Genomic DNA, 18,001 nt, shown 5'->3' on the forward strand with positions numbered 1-18,001 from the left:
TGGTATTTGAGACTCTCAGGCACCACTGTCTACTCTGTTAGCAAGTTAAACAGGCAGACCTGTGAACAAGTTCAAAGACTGAGAAGGGATTTTTAGTTGATAGACCAGCTAGCCAGTTTGTAGTTTTTCTCACATTTTTGCCAGAATTTTTCCTTGGAAAATTTTCATGATCCCAAATGGAATAGCATCACAGTAATCAGGAATACAGAAAAGCAAAGTAGACTGGAGTCTGCCTCAGCCTAATGGCAAAAAACTGTTCCCTGTTAGTCAATAGCAACTACATATGTAAGCCAGGAAAGATTTTGAAACAGAAAACTTTAAATAGCTTGTACTGATTATCAGAGTGTTTTTACTTATTTTGCTGTTAAAATCATAACGCAAGACTGTTGAATTCCTATCACCAATATGCAAATATGAAATATGCTTCCTATTACACACATTCTTATGTGATACTTCAGAATCAGAGATCAGGTGATTTTACAGTGATCCTTTCATGATGTGAGCCTGATTTCTTGCTTTACATTCTGATCTGGTTTCGGACAGTTTTTCCTTTCTCTGTCTGCTCTGTATTCATACTGACTTTTTCCAAGCAGAGAATCAGGTGCTCTTCTAAATTTTAACATCGTCTTAAAGCTTCTGGCTTGCATGCTGGGAGGTTTGTAATAGATTTATTCATATGCCATTTAGTTACTTTTATTAATTCTTTTAGTCTTTTGGAACAAAGTTAATGATCTCATTTTACACTTGTTTTGATGTGATGCAAAAAGAAATGTTTCACATTGAAAATAAAATTGATTTTTTAATAGGATGCCGTGAATTATATCTGCATTGGTTAAGTTGCAAGGGCAAATACATGCTAGTGGCTTAAGGCACCCGTTTATAATACACTGTGGCTCTGGCCTGCTTATGGAAGCCACCTATTTTGTTTACATAAAGTTTTGCTTGAAAGAGTACTTTTAGAGTTAATAAAGTTTTATAACCACCTGTGACTTTGAAGTGCAAAATTATTTGACCAAAATTGCCCTTGAAGCAATAGTGAATGAGAATGTGGGGACAATCAGGAGAATGAGAGTCTGGAAACAAGTGGAATTGCTGCTGTACAGGGGATATCAATGATTTCAAAAGAAAATTGAGGGTAGGAGAAGGGTTACAGCTGCACATCAACAAAAGTCAGCAGGAAGTTGCTGCTTCCTGTTAGTATGTCTTGGGGATAGAAGTGCCATTCTTTCCTGCAATCTGAAATGTTTTAGTGGTCAGCGTGAGTGGATGTCAACATGGCCTACTTCTCCTTGGCTGTAAGCAATCCAGTGTAGTTCCTACCCCATGTGAAACACCCTGCAATTGAAATTATATCTAGAGTTCAGATTTTACCAAAAAACCTTTCCAAATTCTTTCTGCCAAAAATCCAAGTCAAGAAAACACACCACTCCCATAATACTCTAGGATGCTGCTCAGCAGTGGCTTTTATCATAATCCTTCCAGTGTTCACTGTAGATGTTTGAGTGACCCTTTCAAGAAACAACCACAAATTGTATGCAGTTTTCTTTTACACAGTGTGTAACAAACAAACACACAACGAGTATCCTACAGTTCCTTTTTGTCTACAAAGGGAGTAATTTTTAAATGCTCATAGCAGTTTTTCCTTGTGTAAATAAAATGTGTGCCTAGAAACAAAAGTTCTAAGAAACCAGGCTGGGAACATTTCTCTCTCTAAATTACTGATTTTTTCAAAAAGTTGGCATTGATATTTGAATTGATCAGAGCTTATTGCACTGATAATTTCCTTCCCTTTCTTTCACCAAGGATTTACATTAAAATAAAGCTCACCAGCAGCTATGTGTAGACTGTTTAAATGGAACTCAAAACACCACATCAAAGTATGACCCTTTCCCTCATTGTTTTCTCCCAGTGCTGGACTCCTAAGGTTGCATTACTGTCTAGTCAGATGAGTAATGATACAAGGAGTTTAGGTCAGACTTGGGAGGATTCAGAGCAGCACTTTCACCAGGTAAGATGGTTGTCATTCGATGAGGGCCCTGGCAGGGACACTCAGTCTGCTGGGCCATGGAGAACCATGACTGCTGGTAGGTGAGGTAGACCGGCTGTAACTGGGGATAGCTTCAGCCCCGTCCTTTGTGAGATCTGTAGGACAATTTAGTCAGCTGGCACAAGGTGAAGCATTTTTAAGGCTACATTTATTAAAGCCAAAATATGGCCTGATACAGAGCTGGCTCAGGATTAGGGGAGAATGAAAGCAATTTCTTGTGTTATCTGTTTGTGCTCTGTGTATGTCATATACATGTATTAATAGTGATATGTTTATATTTTTATATTGAAAGGATGGATAGCTCTAGAGTAAGTCACTGTTGTTACTTTATTCCTCATATTTAGTTTTTTATATTTCCATAGATGGAATAAACTGAATTTGCTAGAAGCAGTTGACTGCATTTCTATGCTCTATCAAGTTATTAGGCACTTGCTTAGATATATATTCTGACTTCTCTCCCCACAACACCTCCTTCAGTGAGATAAACCCCCAAACAGAGGTCTTTCTATATCATGAAATCCTGTTCTCAACATCTTTTTCTGTATTTTTATTTCTAGCCTTCTGTTCCTACTAAATATGTGATCACTTTTTTGAATGTGTGATCAGCTTGTTTGTACCAATATATGTGCCAGGCCTGGGATACTTTTTGATTGTGCAGGTAGAAAAACAAAAAAGAGACAGTGAGATAGTGAGAGACAGATGTTTATCCATATCCATATTCCAGGAGTGTGGCCTTCCTGGAATATTTGCATCTCCATAAGCTCCTGCTTTGCAAATTCCTGCTGTCCCTTTGCAGGAACAAGTCAACACAGAACAGATGTACCCCATTCAGTCTTGCTCCATTAGAAATCAACAGATAAATTAGCAAAGACTGCACTAAAACTGTGAGGAACCATGAGTATCTGCTGTGCACTTTTTCTACAGACTCTCCTATTCCACTTTTTCAACCAGATGCTCCAGAGTCAACCACAAAATTTAAGTTTTAAGATTGCCATGCACTACATGTGGGATTAGTCTCACTAGTTTTTGTCTCCTAAAAAATAGGAATTTAACTTCAGAGAGGAATTTGTTCTTGTATTACGCTCCTGTCCTGCTTGGGTTAAACTGCTTCACAGTTTCTCTTGGTACAGGCTGTTGATGGAGCCTAGATGCCTATCTCAGGCTAGATGCCTGCATTTTGGGGGAAAATATCTGGTTCCTAAATACTGCCAACTTTAAGTGATCAGCCATATTTATTTCCATATCAGACAAACTGGTATGGAATATGCATATAAGTATAAATAAATCAAATATGAATATATAATCAAATATGCAAAAATCAGAAATACTACAGCATAGTGAGGCAATGCTATTATATTATACATTATTTGATACATAATATATATTATACTGTTGCAACTAGTTGGTGCATTTATTGCTCTGAGCCCCTCAGGAATGGGAGCAGCAGAGGTCACAGAACTGAGCTGGGAGTGTGGGCCACTGTTGGATGCAGCCCTGCTTTTCCATAGGTGTCTTCCTGTATAAATGGCAGCTGTTAGTGCTCTCCTGCATCCTGTGTGTCACTGGTCCATGGGATGAGTGACTCGCATGATGTGGGGGTGGGAGGCGACGCTCCTTCTCCAGCAGGGTTAGTCACAGCACGTCCTACACATAAGTGCTTTCCCCGACTCACCCGGTGGCCTCAGTGCCATCCCCTGTCCCGGGAGCTCCCTTCTCACGTTTTGCTGGGCTTCTGGGAGTGCTGGGCTTCGTCTTCCTGCCTTGAACTGATTTGGATGCCTGGCAAAGATGACAATGTTAGAGAAAGCAGTTCATTCCACCTAATTCCACATGAAAAAGGATTAGGGCAGAACAAAGTTTTGAATGGCATTAGTGAAGCAATTGATCCAGCACAGAAACAAGGCAGCTTTCTAAGTATCTGCAAACTAGACAGAGCATCAGATACTCATTAGCACCATAAGCTTACAATAAGCTGTGATGAACGCTTCAATTTGCTCAGCAGTGCCAAGGGGGGATGTGGTTGGTTGGTTGGTTGGTTGGTTTGTTTGTTTGTTTAGCTCCAGGCCCTACTTCTTACCCTAAATGCAACAATTCTTCTGTTTATATGTTGTCTTCAGTGGAGATACTTCTGCTTTCTTGTGGTACAGGTAGGGGGAGGCCAAACCCTAGAAATGGGAAATTCTAATTTCGTTAGAAATATCCAGCTGAAAACAGATGAATGTGTTTTAATCCTTTGTCAGGAGAGGAATGTTATTTCTTTTTTGCATCAGTATATGCTGCAGTTGGACTTTCTTGAGGGAAGGGAAGAGGTTCTTACCTGTACTTGCTGCCATGACATTGACTGTCCTGCTAGTAAACGGATTTACTGAGGCACATTCCTAGCCCTTTGGCTTGAATAGCTAGTAAAAAATTCAGATTTTAGTAGGCTATTCCTGGCAAAAAGAAAAAAAGAGGAATTTTTAAATCCCATTTTCTACCTTATGTGGATTTATGACACTTTTCTATCTTAAAAGGGAAAATACCCAAATAATCCAGGCCGATCTCCTTTCCTATATCCCAAGATTATTTAAGCCACAATCTTATCATGAAGTGTTTAGTTATTCTGCACATTGATACTATTCAGGTTATTCTGTGATTTTTGGGGTTGTTTTCTGCAGCGGTTTTTCTGACCCTGAGTTTTGTCTCTGCTTCTTCTAGGCAGCCCATTTTTCTTTGTATATCATCTCAACAAAAACATTTTTCTCAAAGTCATTCTGCCAGATTTATTTGAATATCTGAAAACCTTACATTTGCTTTTGCTCCTAGCAAAACTCTATTCCTAGCTGTCTCACCTTATCTCTAAATTTAGATGTATCTTCACAGAGAAAACGTAAAAGATATCAACCTTGTCTCTTAAGGGAAAAAGCAGTAATGAAAAATATGATATAAGAATATTTTATGAAAGGATATCTTCTTTCCTAATTGTTTTCTTCCTTAGTTCTCAATATTTGATGTCATATGAAAGATTCCCTCCTTATTTTAAGATTTACAGCACATCATATAGCAGACCTCCATGAATCAGTGGACTGTTTTTAAGGCATCTGTGAAAAGTAGCTGAAAAAATGCTTACAGTAAGTCAGTTTACACTGTTATACAGAAGATAAAACAGTTCTGCAGGAAGATGTTTTGAGGCCATCCAAGTTTTTGACAGCCACTCGTTCTGGCTTCAAGGCAGAACCATATACAAGGTCTGTCGAGAATATGACAAGAAGTGATGGCAAAAATGATTTTTCATGCACAAAGAGGAGAAGTAATTATATGGAAATATTTTCTGTCTTTGCCCTCTTCAGGCTGAGGGCAATTTGCTCTTCCAAAGATGAGTGTAGAGAGTAAGACTAAAGGGCATCTTAAAGCTAAAAAATGATGATGCTAGAAAGTAGAAGCATCAGTAAGAGCTTGTAGGTACAGAAAGACAAAAATAGGATACACACTGATTTTGAAAGGTTGCTGTTTTAAGGGACAGAGCACTTCCAATCAGTTTACACAGGAGAGGTGGTTATGGAGGCCCTGCATCTCCTGGATCCCCATGAACTGCTTCAGGGTTTATGAGTGCATTTCTACTTCAAGGGGCCCATGGGCAGGTTTGGAGTGGAGTAAGCCATGTAGTGTCTGTCATGGCTCTCTAAATACTCCACAGTCAGAGTGACAGGAGAAAAGACGCCAGCTCCTTCCAGCCAGGAACAGAGAGCAGAGTAAAGTGACTTTTTAAATGCTTTCAAGGAACACTGAAAACAGGCAGTGGGGGGAAAAACCTAACTCTGTTTGTTGCTTTAAGCCTTTGTTCTGCCTCCTGGCTTTAAGTGAATAAATACATGAAGTTTGTTTAAAAGTGTTTGGGTTTCCCTGCAAATGCTGATTCTGACAGCTTTCCACAAAAAAAGGTTCACTTGTGCCAAAGTCAGATGGTCTGGTTAGTTGAAAAAACAACGTAAGAAACTGAGCAAGCCATAGGTACTTTGAGGTGTTTGCACTGCCTGTTCCCATGAAGGGCACCAAGAGGGATGTGTACATAGATGAGGATTTACACAACTCTACAGGTTGTGCTTCAACATCATGCCTTCCCTGATTTTTGTTGCCTCTCTTCACATGATTTTGCTGTTCATTTAGTTGTTAGATTCTTTGGGAACTCTGCTTATATAGTGTATATTCAAGGACTGGAATATATATAGCTAAAACCATTAGATGATAATCATACTATCTACCTGTGGATTTAAGAAATCGTCTCAATTCTTGGCTTTCTTCCTGTGTCTTCAGGGTCAATCCATCCTAATGCGCACTGTAGGTTTTCTGGTTTTGTGCTTTTTTAAAAAAAGTTTTACCTAGTAACTGCTGAAGGACATGCGTGAACCTCTCATGTAAACTGGAATACCCAATAAACTTGTAAATATTTGTTTTGCAAAGAATGGACAATATGCAAATACCTGTGCATGCTATTGTTTTTAAATAACCTTTGCCTTGCATCAGGTACATTCAGATGGGTTCCTTAGTTTATGGGTACTTTGTTGGTTGAATATCATCTCAAGGCTGATTATGAAGTATTGTCTTGTGCCCTCTGTACCACTGTGGCTGTTGTGTGATTGGAATTTGGAGCATGCTGACACAATTAATTGAAATATATTGTTCTTAATTATTTACAGAAATGTGTTGTACCTCTGAATATCACTGTGAGCATTTTAAATGCCATTTTTAGAATGTAATATTTTTTAATGGCCTACAGTACAAGACACTTTATAATTTGTATGCTAAAATACAATCTTTTACTGCGGTATTTTCAGACATTTTAGAGTGTTCCTTTGGGATTCAAATCCTGCAAGCTTGTTTGACATGTAACAAAGTCACCTATTTTGCACTGTGGTATAAACAGTTGTTTATAAGAGAATGCTTCTGTGGATTAGAAGTTGAAGGAATACAGTATATTCATCTACACAATAAATTAGATATATATATATATATATAAATTATGGAGAGGTGCATTTAATCTATCTAGCTGAGATGGGATTTTTTTTACTGTAAAACCACAAATTAGAGAACCCATTTGTCCACTTTCATTCTTTTTTAATGTATGGAACATCTTTTTTCGGGCAAAGAGACACAGATGAAGCATAAGTAGTTCAGCAGACTCTAGATCAGAGCTTGAGACTTAAAAGAGTTTTACTGCTGTGACTCAAGAGTAATTATTAGGCAGATAATGCCAATACCATTATAACCTGCAACAAGATAATGACAGTAACATAAAATGAAACACTGGTGTAAGTATAGGATTTTATTCCTGATAGTGGAGTAACATTAAACTGTCCAGGGAAGGTGAGAGCAAAGCCATCTGGTGCAAAGTTTGAGAAGCCTCTCTGTGGGACTGAACAACTTGAGAGGTATACCAGTTTCATTAAATTTTAAACTTCACTTTCCACTCCAAGTTGAAGTTCCCAAATGCATAAATTCTTAAAAAAAAAAAAAAAAAAAAAAAAAGCATTAGGGTTCTTTATAGTCTCAGGAAGTTCCTCCAAAGCATTTGTCCTTACATTTACATCAAATGAGAGACATTCAGCAAGTGCTATTAAAAAAATGCAATCCTCTGTTATAAGGGACCTTCAAGAACAACTGTAAGAATTTAAGGAAAAACTTGCTTTAAGGACTATTCTGTTCCATACTTATGCACTAAGTAATGTAGGAAATGGTTGGACTTTTAACAAAGGATATCCTTTGTACAGTAATTCCTGAAATATGACCTTCCCTCCTCCCCCAAAGAATTTTTGTTCCTATGACCTATCTCACTTGCATTTTAGGTGTCTATATCTATCATTCTCATCCTCAGAACTCCCACTCAGCAGCTGTCTATTTTGGCAGTGTTCATGTTCCGTCCATAGCCATTCCAGGTTTTTACATTAAGGATCTGTACAGACATGAAATTGTACCTCTGAGAATGCTCAGAAGCTGCGTTGGCTTCACAGAGTAAAGTACCTTGCCAGCAAGGTTTATTTAAAGGGCAGGTGAAATAAGCACCTGCCTACTTTAACAAAATTTACAGCTGGGGAAAAAGCTCTAACACTTGCCAGTGTTTCAGAATGAAATATTTATTATTCATCAGCAATAAGTATTTCCTTTTTCAATTAAAAAAAAAAAAGATAGCATGTTTAATTTATCTTTTTTCTTATGTTATCAGAGAGTTAGGAGGTTAATGGGAAAGGTCAGAAAAAATTTTTTTCTTGTTCTAAAAAAGTAGACTAAATGGAGGAGTGTCAACAGAAGTCCCCAAAATAATACTCCATATGCCTGTGAATGATTAAACAGCTGTGTAGGCTGTCCTGAAATGCCAGCCTTCTCAGAGCTACCTGAGGAGCGACCTACTGGTGCCATTAGTGCCGTACAGCACCACAGTCCCAGAAAACAACTGAGCCTGACATGGGATGGGACACAAGGTGGTAGGCAGCTGCATTAGGGACTCATTTGAGAGGAGGCATGATGCTTCTTTTACTGGATCATTTTTGTTTCTTACTTACATTAGTAGAACCAAATACAGAAAGGCTCTTGGAAGGAACGGCTGGAGCACAATCACTTCTGTCCAAAATGAATGCTATAATCTCTGGCCAACAGAGTTATTTGTTTGTGTTTTCAGTGAGTCCCTTTCTTCCTCATCTGCTTCCTGCTCACAACTTCCCAAATCTTGAATTATTTTCTGTATAGTGGTGTGGCTGCAATGAGAGTATCCCCTTCCTAATCCTTTACAGAAGCCTTTAGTCCCAAGGGGTGATTGTGTGGGAGGTGGAAGATACGGATTTAATTAAATTTACAGGCAGTGGCCATTTAAAGTGAGTTAGTCAATCTTTATCCTTCATTTCTAGTCTGTCATCCAAGAGACACAGTATCACCAGAATGTGTATTTTAAAAGAAAATATAGGACAGTGAATGAAGAGTTGCAGATGTGGAAAGCAGTCCCTTGAGGAAGAGGGCCCTGTGTATGGGCAGTCATGAGGACCCAGAGAACAAACCTCAAACACAAAAGCACCATTTTGTGTCATAAAAGAAGGGAGTTTCATTGTCTTCAGAGGTGAATCGTGTGAAAAAATTGTGAATCATGAATCACAAATCTTTGGGGCTATTTTGGGGTGTGCTGTGGTCCTATAAAAGGGTGTAGAAGAATCAAAATCTGGTAGAAGACATGGGTGGGAGACTGCAGATTGAACAGTGAATGAAAACCCCCAGGTCACAAACTCTGTGAGACACTGCCTCTTCTCATGTGATGTGTAGCCCAAGCATTCCCTAGAGGCATTTAGGCACCTTTTATGATAGAAAGAAAGGGTGTTCAGAACATTTTTAGTAGGAATCTAGAACCTTTTTCTTTCCATTGTATGATCCTTCCAAATCTGGTTGTGTTACAGAAGGTGTATGTGTATATTTCTTTCAGTAAGAAATGAGAAAGATTGTAACATTGATTCCCATTTGGGATGAAAAGTCTTCTGTTGTCGTAACTATGATAAGATTATTTTCTTCTCTTTATTGTTTAAGAATATCAACTGACAGAATCTGCTTCACACGTAAAATTAATTGTGCTGGATGATTGTAAATTTAAGTATTATTATAATCAGAATGGGCAGGTATTTATTATGGGCAGTACTTTCAATGGTGATCAAAGGAAAAAAAGGAAATGTCCTGAAGTGGTATCCCAATTGTACCAAGCTGCATTTTTAGTCTTTCAAGTCCTTGAAACACTGCATTTCTTGACTGAAGAAGTGTAAGTATAGGCTGTCATCTGTGTAAACAAGATTTCATTTTCCTAAGTTCAGATAGGTAGCAAAAGGCAAAGCAGTTGCACACATGATCATTACAACTCTCGCACCAAGACCTGTTTTACTAGAGGTTAATAACGGTAAAAGTCTCAGATCACACTACTTGAAATCATTAGCTTACTTAATATTGTTGTGTTACCTAGAGCACCTCAGTGGTGTTCTAAATATGCACAAGACCATTACTGATATTAAAATCGTAGAGTTGGTGAAAAACAACTTTTAAACATCAAAGCACAGAGAGAAATTAACCAGGAATTAAAACATCTTGTTATAAAATATGTAGCTCAGAAAGCAGTGTATGTTGTTTAGTTTGATTTGTAAAACTATTCTTCAAGATGAGAGGAAATTAGACAATTTAAATTAGTTTTCTAAGCCTCAAAAAGTGCTGAAGACTCTAAAGTTAGTTACAATCTTATCTGCTACTGTTTTCTCACAAGAAGAGAACAAATGTATGTCTTAATATTTTTGCATTTTTATGTATCAGAAATTTGCCTTCCACACTTAAAAAGAAGTGCTGGCAAAGAGGGTTATTTTGATCCCTGGGCCAAGTTCTTTAATGCCAAATTGTAGTGTGGAAAGAATCTCCCTGTCCAAGTTATAAATCCTTAAAATGAGCTTTGATGGAAAATATGGAGTAGTTTCACAGTGGAATCTTCTCAGCTCCATGTGAGGAGCCCCGTTGCTGATTTGCAGAGGCAGGTGTTCACCCAGGAATGGTCTGTTTGATAGCAAGAGTGGCTTTTTGCTTGTGAACAAAAAATGAATCAACAAAGCAATAATGGTTTTGTGCTCAAAATTATTTCATGTTTCTACTGAGGTTGTAGAAGTCTTCTCCATTCATCTGTTTTGTTATACTGGTGAGCTGTAAAGGAAACCTGTTCAAATTCAGTTAATTTTTCCCCTTACAGGAAACTTAACTCGGCATACTGTGGGTTTCTTTATTAAAGTGAATACAGGACTGGTCATGAAACTTATCCTGGCACTAACAAGACATTTATGAGACACAAGATTCACACAAATGGGGCCTCTACTATCCTGGATACCCAGAAAATTAGAAGCATGGCTTTCTTCAAGCACATCTTTCTTTTTCTTTTTTTTTTTTCCATAGGAAGGTGACCTTTGAGAGAGCCCAAGTGACAGGAGGCTGCCTTTAGAATCACACTCCTTATCAGAACTAAAATGTTGAAACCTTCTTAGTGGTGTCTCTAGGTGTAACACTTATGCCCATGGGGTAATCCTGGTCTTCCTTACTGTAATAAAATTATCTGAGATACTAGTTTAAATCAATGTTTTATGTAAAAGCTGCATTGAATAATAGATCCTTTATTTTATTGTATTTTCACTAAATGGATGCTGAAATTTACTTTAAAGATTATACATATATAAACACACACATATATAGATATATATCGATATCTATATATTTTATCCATATCTATATCTAAGAAATAGTTCCAAAGTTGTATGAACAAATATATGGTGTATTTATATCAGAAAGTCTCAAGGTTGACTGCTTTGGAGGATTGTTTTGTGTGGGTGGCACTTAATATTGTCTCCTGATAATTCAGGAAGCTTGATGCCAATGTTAATAACTGGGGTGCTGTTGCTCCCTTGACAAGAACTCCTTCCCCACAGCACAAGCCTGTAGAGAAGCAGCTGCCTGTTCAGGGTCCCTGCAGCTTCAGGACGAATATCTGGCTCCTTCCAGTGGCATTTTATTGCTATTGCACTAGGCTGAAGCCAATAAACAGAGCTATATGATTAAACTGTCCAGCAAATCAGTATGATTCTTTTCAAAGTATGAAAAAGTGAATTTATTCTATAAAGAGTTGGATTTTTATCTGGGCCAATATACAAATTACTCAGTGAACCTTGCACACAAATACACACACACACACAAATATACATTCAAAGAAGCTTATACTGTTACCATCCATCTGGCACAGAAGCATCAAAAGTATTGCCCCTGTGCCATTGGTGAGTACTGGCCTCAAACATACATGTTAGATTAATTCTGAGTTGGGATTTGGGAAGAAATGAGTAGAAAGGGAACACAGTAAACCAGTACTAATGTTACTTCAGTGATTAGATCACAAACTCTAAGTGAAACTTGGAAATATAAAACAGCCCCCTTAAAGTTGGGTAAGTCATCTAAAGTTTGCCAGTGATTGTTGAAGAGTATTGTTTCTACTAATTTTCTTAGCTGGGATTAGTGGAGTTTTGTTTAATTGTGTTTTTATCTGTAAACTTCTGAGTAGTGTTGATGGATATATGCTGCTATTTACAAAATAGAATTGTACTACAGGGATTCTGACATTTTGGTTAATTGGCATGTATGCCTCTAAGTGGTTTCTATTCCTTAACTCATAATTGTTCTCATTTGCTCAGTGGGATTCAGAAGCAGCATTTGTGGAATGTCATTTCATACTCATTTCATTTTGTTAAATAAAGTGCATTGGTTTCCATCTTGCCTATAAACTAAGTCATTCTAGTTTCATTTTATGGCTATATATTTTTAATTGTGTAAATATTTTTCTTTCTCACGTAATTTGCTTAATGTTACAAAAAGTGCCACCCCCCCAGACCCTAGATTTACTTCATAGCAAATGAATTTCAGAGTATTTTCTATAGCCAATTAAATCAAGACATAAATTGAATGGTTGATCTGTCTCTTATGGCAGTCTAAATGTGAACCATTGTTTTCAAAGTTAGCCTTTTTACTTGCTAAGTGGAGGACTGAAACTAATAAATTATTCTTTTGCATCCCAGAGGCATAACCTTCAATAAGAAAATATTTAAAAGGTCAGATCCTGCTTTCAAGTTGAGTTTTCCTTAATGTATAGGCAGTGGGAAGGAGAAAGGCATCTCTTTGCAATCTGGTTTCCTCACCCTGTTCTAACAATAATCAATGTGTTACCCAGCTTCTCTTTATAAATACAAACTGCTTCAGGGACACTCCAACACGTGCTTTGCTACCCACAATTTATTAGCCAAGAATAGCTAAGTTGAAATAAAGTTGTGGTCATGCCCTCTCCTCTGGCAAATCCTCTTCACAGGGACTCTGGGACTGTTACGTCGGCTCTGTTGGGTATTCAGCATCCAGGGTAGGCCACACACTGGAAAACCTCCCAAGAAATAGATACACAGCCCTTGCAGCCCACTTTGTAGCATACTGGAGAAAAACAGAAACAACTCATCAATCTTGTCTTTTTCAAGTGCAATTTGAAAAAGTGTCCACGGGTGAAAAGCTCTTAAGTGCTGTCAACTATCCACATTTGAAGTAGAGTGAAAACATTACACTAGAAAGTCATGTAACCCTTTTATTAAGTTAACAGTTGCATATTTCCACTTTGGCTGACTGTTAAAATTCTAGTCTTGGGGCTATTTAATAGTTTCATATTCCTGTAGTCCATTTTTTGTGAAGAAAAAAAAATTATGAAATGTATTGATATAATCCAAACATAAAATAAAAGACAGACTCCTGCTCTGCCAAGAAGTAGCACTATGTATTGCTGTGAAATATTGCAATCCAGGTAAACCGCTAGCAACATTTTTTATTTTTTAATAGATAAATATTCTTTCCATTTCTCAAACTCTTGTTTGTCACAAGATAAACACTAGAGAAAAATCTGTGAGAAGCTTGCTGTTACCTACAGATTCCTTTTGGTAAATGGAGTTCTTAAAAAGCCTCCTCACCCCCAAAGATGCTCATGATAGTGAGCATTGGAGGACAGCATTTCAAGTCTGCCACACTAATGAATGAGGATGCAGCTGTCTCCTACAGAATATTTCAAAGGACAAGTGATGAGAACTGGATTCTGTCTGTTAATTCCACATATCTTTTTCTTTTAGTGGAAAAATATTAAAATATTTTTGAAAATTAACTTATGCTCCTAAATGGCATGGAAATCTGTCATGGTCTTAGTGTACCTCAATTGGCAGCAACTGCTGTTCTCCCTCAGCAGCAGCACTGGCACATAAGGGAGTGACAGAGGCATATGGAAAGCCATCTTCTCAGTAGCAACAGGAGACCATTTTCAGAGCTGAGATTCTATATTCTGTAGCAAACAAAAAAAAAAATATCAAGAAGGATCCAAATTCTTGGAATATGCATTTTCCCACCAAGCATTTTTATAAAACTACCTGATAAAAAAGCTCAGAGAAGAAATTATTTTAAACTCAGCATACCTGGGATGTATTCCCAGCTGTTTGCCCTTGAGTGAGCCACATCAAAAAGCAGCCTTTATGCCTCAGTTTCCTCAAATCTACAGTAATAATAAATAGAAGGGGTGATCTCATTTATGTCTGGAAAGCATGTTGAGCTGATCCAGTTAAAGACACTGACAAAGTGTCATGCATTATTATTGCATTAAGCTGACTGCACTTCTGAAACCCATCTGACATTTCCCACTTGGCATTGATTGTGCTCAGTAACATTTCTGCATTAGTTTTACAGAGGATGCTTTATATCACTGCCTGATGTGTATTACATGATTTATGGTTAAACATTTTCTAAAAAGGCAGTAACCTGTGAGATCCTCTCTCTTTTTCACTTCATTAAGCTACCGCATTACCAAGTGTTATGCTTCATTACGGATCCTGCCAAGCAGCTCTACTGTTTTCCTTATAGCTACATGTGAAGTATCGAGGTGAAGTTCATAACTATATTTGGGTATCAGGGTTGATTTCCTCTACTCCGTTGAAGGTTAGCATGACGAGCAGTTGAGGAATGCTGGGGGAAACCGCCGTTAACATGAGCAGCCTGTGCCCGGGCTCGGATTGTCCTGCTGAATCCCGTTCCGTGTTGCGAGCAGTTCAATCACCAGGCTTGGCAGGGGGCTCGGACCACACAAACACAGCGTCAGGTCTGCTCCGTTATCGCGCTGCTGAGCCCGGTGCTCTGCCTGGCAGGTACCAGCGGCTGTCCCGGCCGCTGCCAGCACTCACATCCAGCGCTGCAGCGGAGCCCTCCCGGTCAGACGTGCCTGTAAAGCAGGGTGGTAGGAGAGGAAGCCTGGGGAGGAAATGAGTAAGTCAGCAACCAGGCCCAGTGTGTGGCTGTAGCGCAGGGTTACTGGAGCAGTGAAGAGGGGAGGAAGTGTTGCAACAACTAACTCTCATGTCTGTGTTTCTCTCTGAAACAGCCTCATTATAGAAAAATCCAACATAAGAGGATTTTGGGGAAACACTGCTGCACAATTAATGCAAGATGTCATGATCTATTGCTAGTTCTAAGAGGGGGAGCATGCACAGTTCCTCCTTAGAGCTACTCTGCATCCAGTGGAAGGGGAGCACTCATAAAAGGCAGACTTGCATGAAGTTACTGATTTTTTATCTTCTGTTCTGAGTTTTCTCCTTTGATAGCTGAGTATTGTGAATGATGCACACTGGAGCTTTACATTTTCCCAAGGATTTAAAGATAAAACTTACAAGATGCATTGATACTTAAAAGCTGTGAAGGGGGGAGTCTATTTCTCATTATATTTACATCAGAGAATTTAATGTAAAAAGATTATAGTGGCATGTGTGCATTCTTGCAATTTCATGTGTCTACCTACATGCTTTTCATTTTTTACAAGACTCCTGACCAATTGGGTCCCCAGAAGAATGAGATGAATGAGAAAGGCATCCTATGGGGAAGGGGGGAAACAGAAGCAAGTGGTATTTCCTACAGAAAGAGAGGAAATAAAATGGGACATTCCGTTGCCAATTGGGTGTTGGTTTGCTATATTGTCTCCATCAATAAATCTTTGCCTTCCTGATGTTTTTAGAATACATCTGAAGTGAAAAGACTCCTTTTTTAACACCGCCTCCTCCCAGTACTGTTTTTGTACCATTGCATGACTATCAAATGCTGACCATCAGAAAAAATTTGGTATGGTGTGGATAATCAGCCTTTGCTTACAAAACACTGTTTGCATTCTTTATGCTTATCACTTTTAAATTAATGAGAAAAGAGAATTATGAAGGGGGTGGATGGATTGGTGAAGTCCATTCTTTGAATACTAGACACTTGCAAAGCAGCTGCTGTACTGAAATGTCCTTGTCTGCTTAGTGGGAGGATAGTTCAAATTGTAGTCAGAATTAGGACTGATACACCCGATTATGTGAGGGTGTGACAAATGAAAAAGGAAATGCCTGGTATTTTTATTTGTAATATGAAACTAACCTAAAATAATACTAGTGGTATTAAATTTTATATGTTCCAGTGGATCAGTTTCATTGGAATACAGAAAATAGTTCTGCTTGTATTAATAGAGAGTATTTTTGAAACATTACTTTAAAAGAATGACTGAAGTTGAAATAGTAGTAGTAGGGAATATATGATGATATGGGTGTGGTATGTCTTTTATCATCATGGTTTCATATTATTTTAAATATGTGTTCATACAATCTTTATAGAGACCCCACATTTCACTCCATATGATTATACAGTTGAAGAAACACTTTCTTAGCTACAGTTTGCTTTAAAATAAAACATTTTAATGGAGCCTTTTATGTTACTCATCTGTAATAGGGAAAAAAGAATATGAAATCAGTGAAAACACAGGGGACTCAAGTGTACTTCTGAGTGTAGCAGGGAGATGAAGGGCCCCATTTAACAGTAGCATCCTTTGACTATGGGAGGGTGAATCCACTTCCACAGTTTAATTCTGTGGAGTTATTTAAAGTTCTAAAGCTATCAAGAAAGCTGTGGCAAATCAACTGGTGATCCACCTGCAAGAACATGGGAAGAAATAGAGTAGACCAAACAAGTTTTATTTTTCTCTCTTTCAATAAAGAGCTTGAAAATCTGTGGCAAAGGTACTCAGGTAGCGAAGGAGTCCTTAGCAGGTGAACATGGACTAAGTAGTGATACTTTTGTAGGGTGAAAAGCAGATGGCAGTTCTCTGGGTTAGGCTCTGGGCTGGGAATTGCATCTGTTTTCCCACCCTGGCTCTGCCACAGATTTCCTTGATGAAATAAGCAAGTAAATGGCTTTGGCCTCTGTTTCTCTCTTCACAAAATGGGATTCTGACCCCTTCCTCTCCCAAGGGTCTATGAGGTTAGATAAAAGGATGTTTATAAAGTAAGTTGTTTTTTTTTTTTTATGAAAAAGGTGCAGTTTCAACATTTTCAAACAATATTCTCAGCAGAGAACAACTCTTAGTTATTTTATTTACTCACATGGTGGTGCTGTAATTCATATGTGCTTTCTCTCAGTGGTATCATCCCACGACAGTGGGAGGTTTGGGAGGTTCTATACAAGTCCTGTTTTCTGGAGTGAGGAAAGAGGTCACAGACACCCTGCAAAAGGGAGCCAGGGTTGGCTGCCAAGGGCCACGGATACCCTCCTGCTGTGTGACACCCCCTGCCAATCTCCATTAGCATGGGCTCCCTCTGCTTGCTGGGACACCCCAGTATGGTGTGAGAAGCTCTTGGGGGGCACTCTCCTTCAGTGTAAAGGGGAAGGTGTCTGTTCCTTTTCTCCCGCCTTAAGTGAACCTGGTTCTGCTTGTGTGTGTGCTGGGGGTGTTACCAAATACTCTGTGTACATATGCACCTTATGAAATGCCTTCCACCTCTCTCTTCACGCTCCTCTCCTCCCTTATTTTGGAGGATGTCATTCAGCTGGTCCTTTTCAACCTTTTGTTGATAACTGCCATTTTTTGTTGCTAAGTGTTTGGTGCTGCTCAATCTCACCATTTCCCAATCCTCTTTAGGCAAAGAAAGGGCACAGCATATTTCCAGAATATATATACTCTAATCCCAGTGATACTGTGCATCTGGTGCTCTCAGTCTCCTCTGTGCACATTAAAGCACTTTGAAGTGCAGGCAAGGGGGCAAACGACCTGTCCCTGGGCAGTGGAACACAGTGATTACTGCATAAGTGTTACAGAGGCATCACTGGGCGCAGGAACACCAGCAACACCCCAATTAATCCTTAGCCAAACACAGGCACATGTCTCTGCTATCACTTTCTCTTAGACAGCCCCAGAGTATGAACATTGTTGGCGGGGCATGCATGGAGGTAGAAGTGTGGTGGGAGGTGGAATTGTGGTAGATGTGATTGATTTATGACAGGAGTTTCCTTTACAGTCATAAGGGGAATTTTGCTCGGTCACAGCAAGTTTGAACCCTCATGAAACAG

The 18,001-nt window shown here is 38.7% G+C and overlaps 1 protein-coding gene across 10 annotated transcripts in view; it reads left to right on the forward strand.

Annotated features, from left to right (window-relative positions):
• Positions 1–18,001, forward strand: part of NAV3 (neuron navigator 3) — a 526,195-nt gene that overhangs the window by 322,997 nt on the left and 185,197 nt on the right. The gene's annotated exons all lie outside the window — the stretch shown is intronic.

Source organism: Corvus cornix, chromosome 1A (genome assembly GCF_000738735.6).
Source record: "Corvus cornix cornix isolate S_Up_H32 chromosome 1A, ASM73873v5, whole genome shotgun sequence".
Classification (NCBI taxonomy): Eukaryota; Metazoa; Chordata; class Aves; order Passeriformes; family Corvidae; genus Corvus; species Corvus cornix.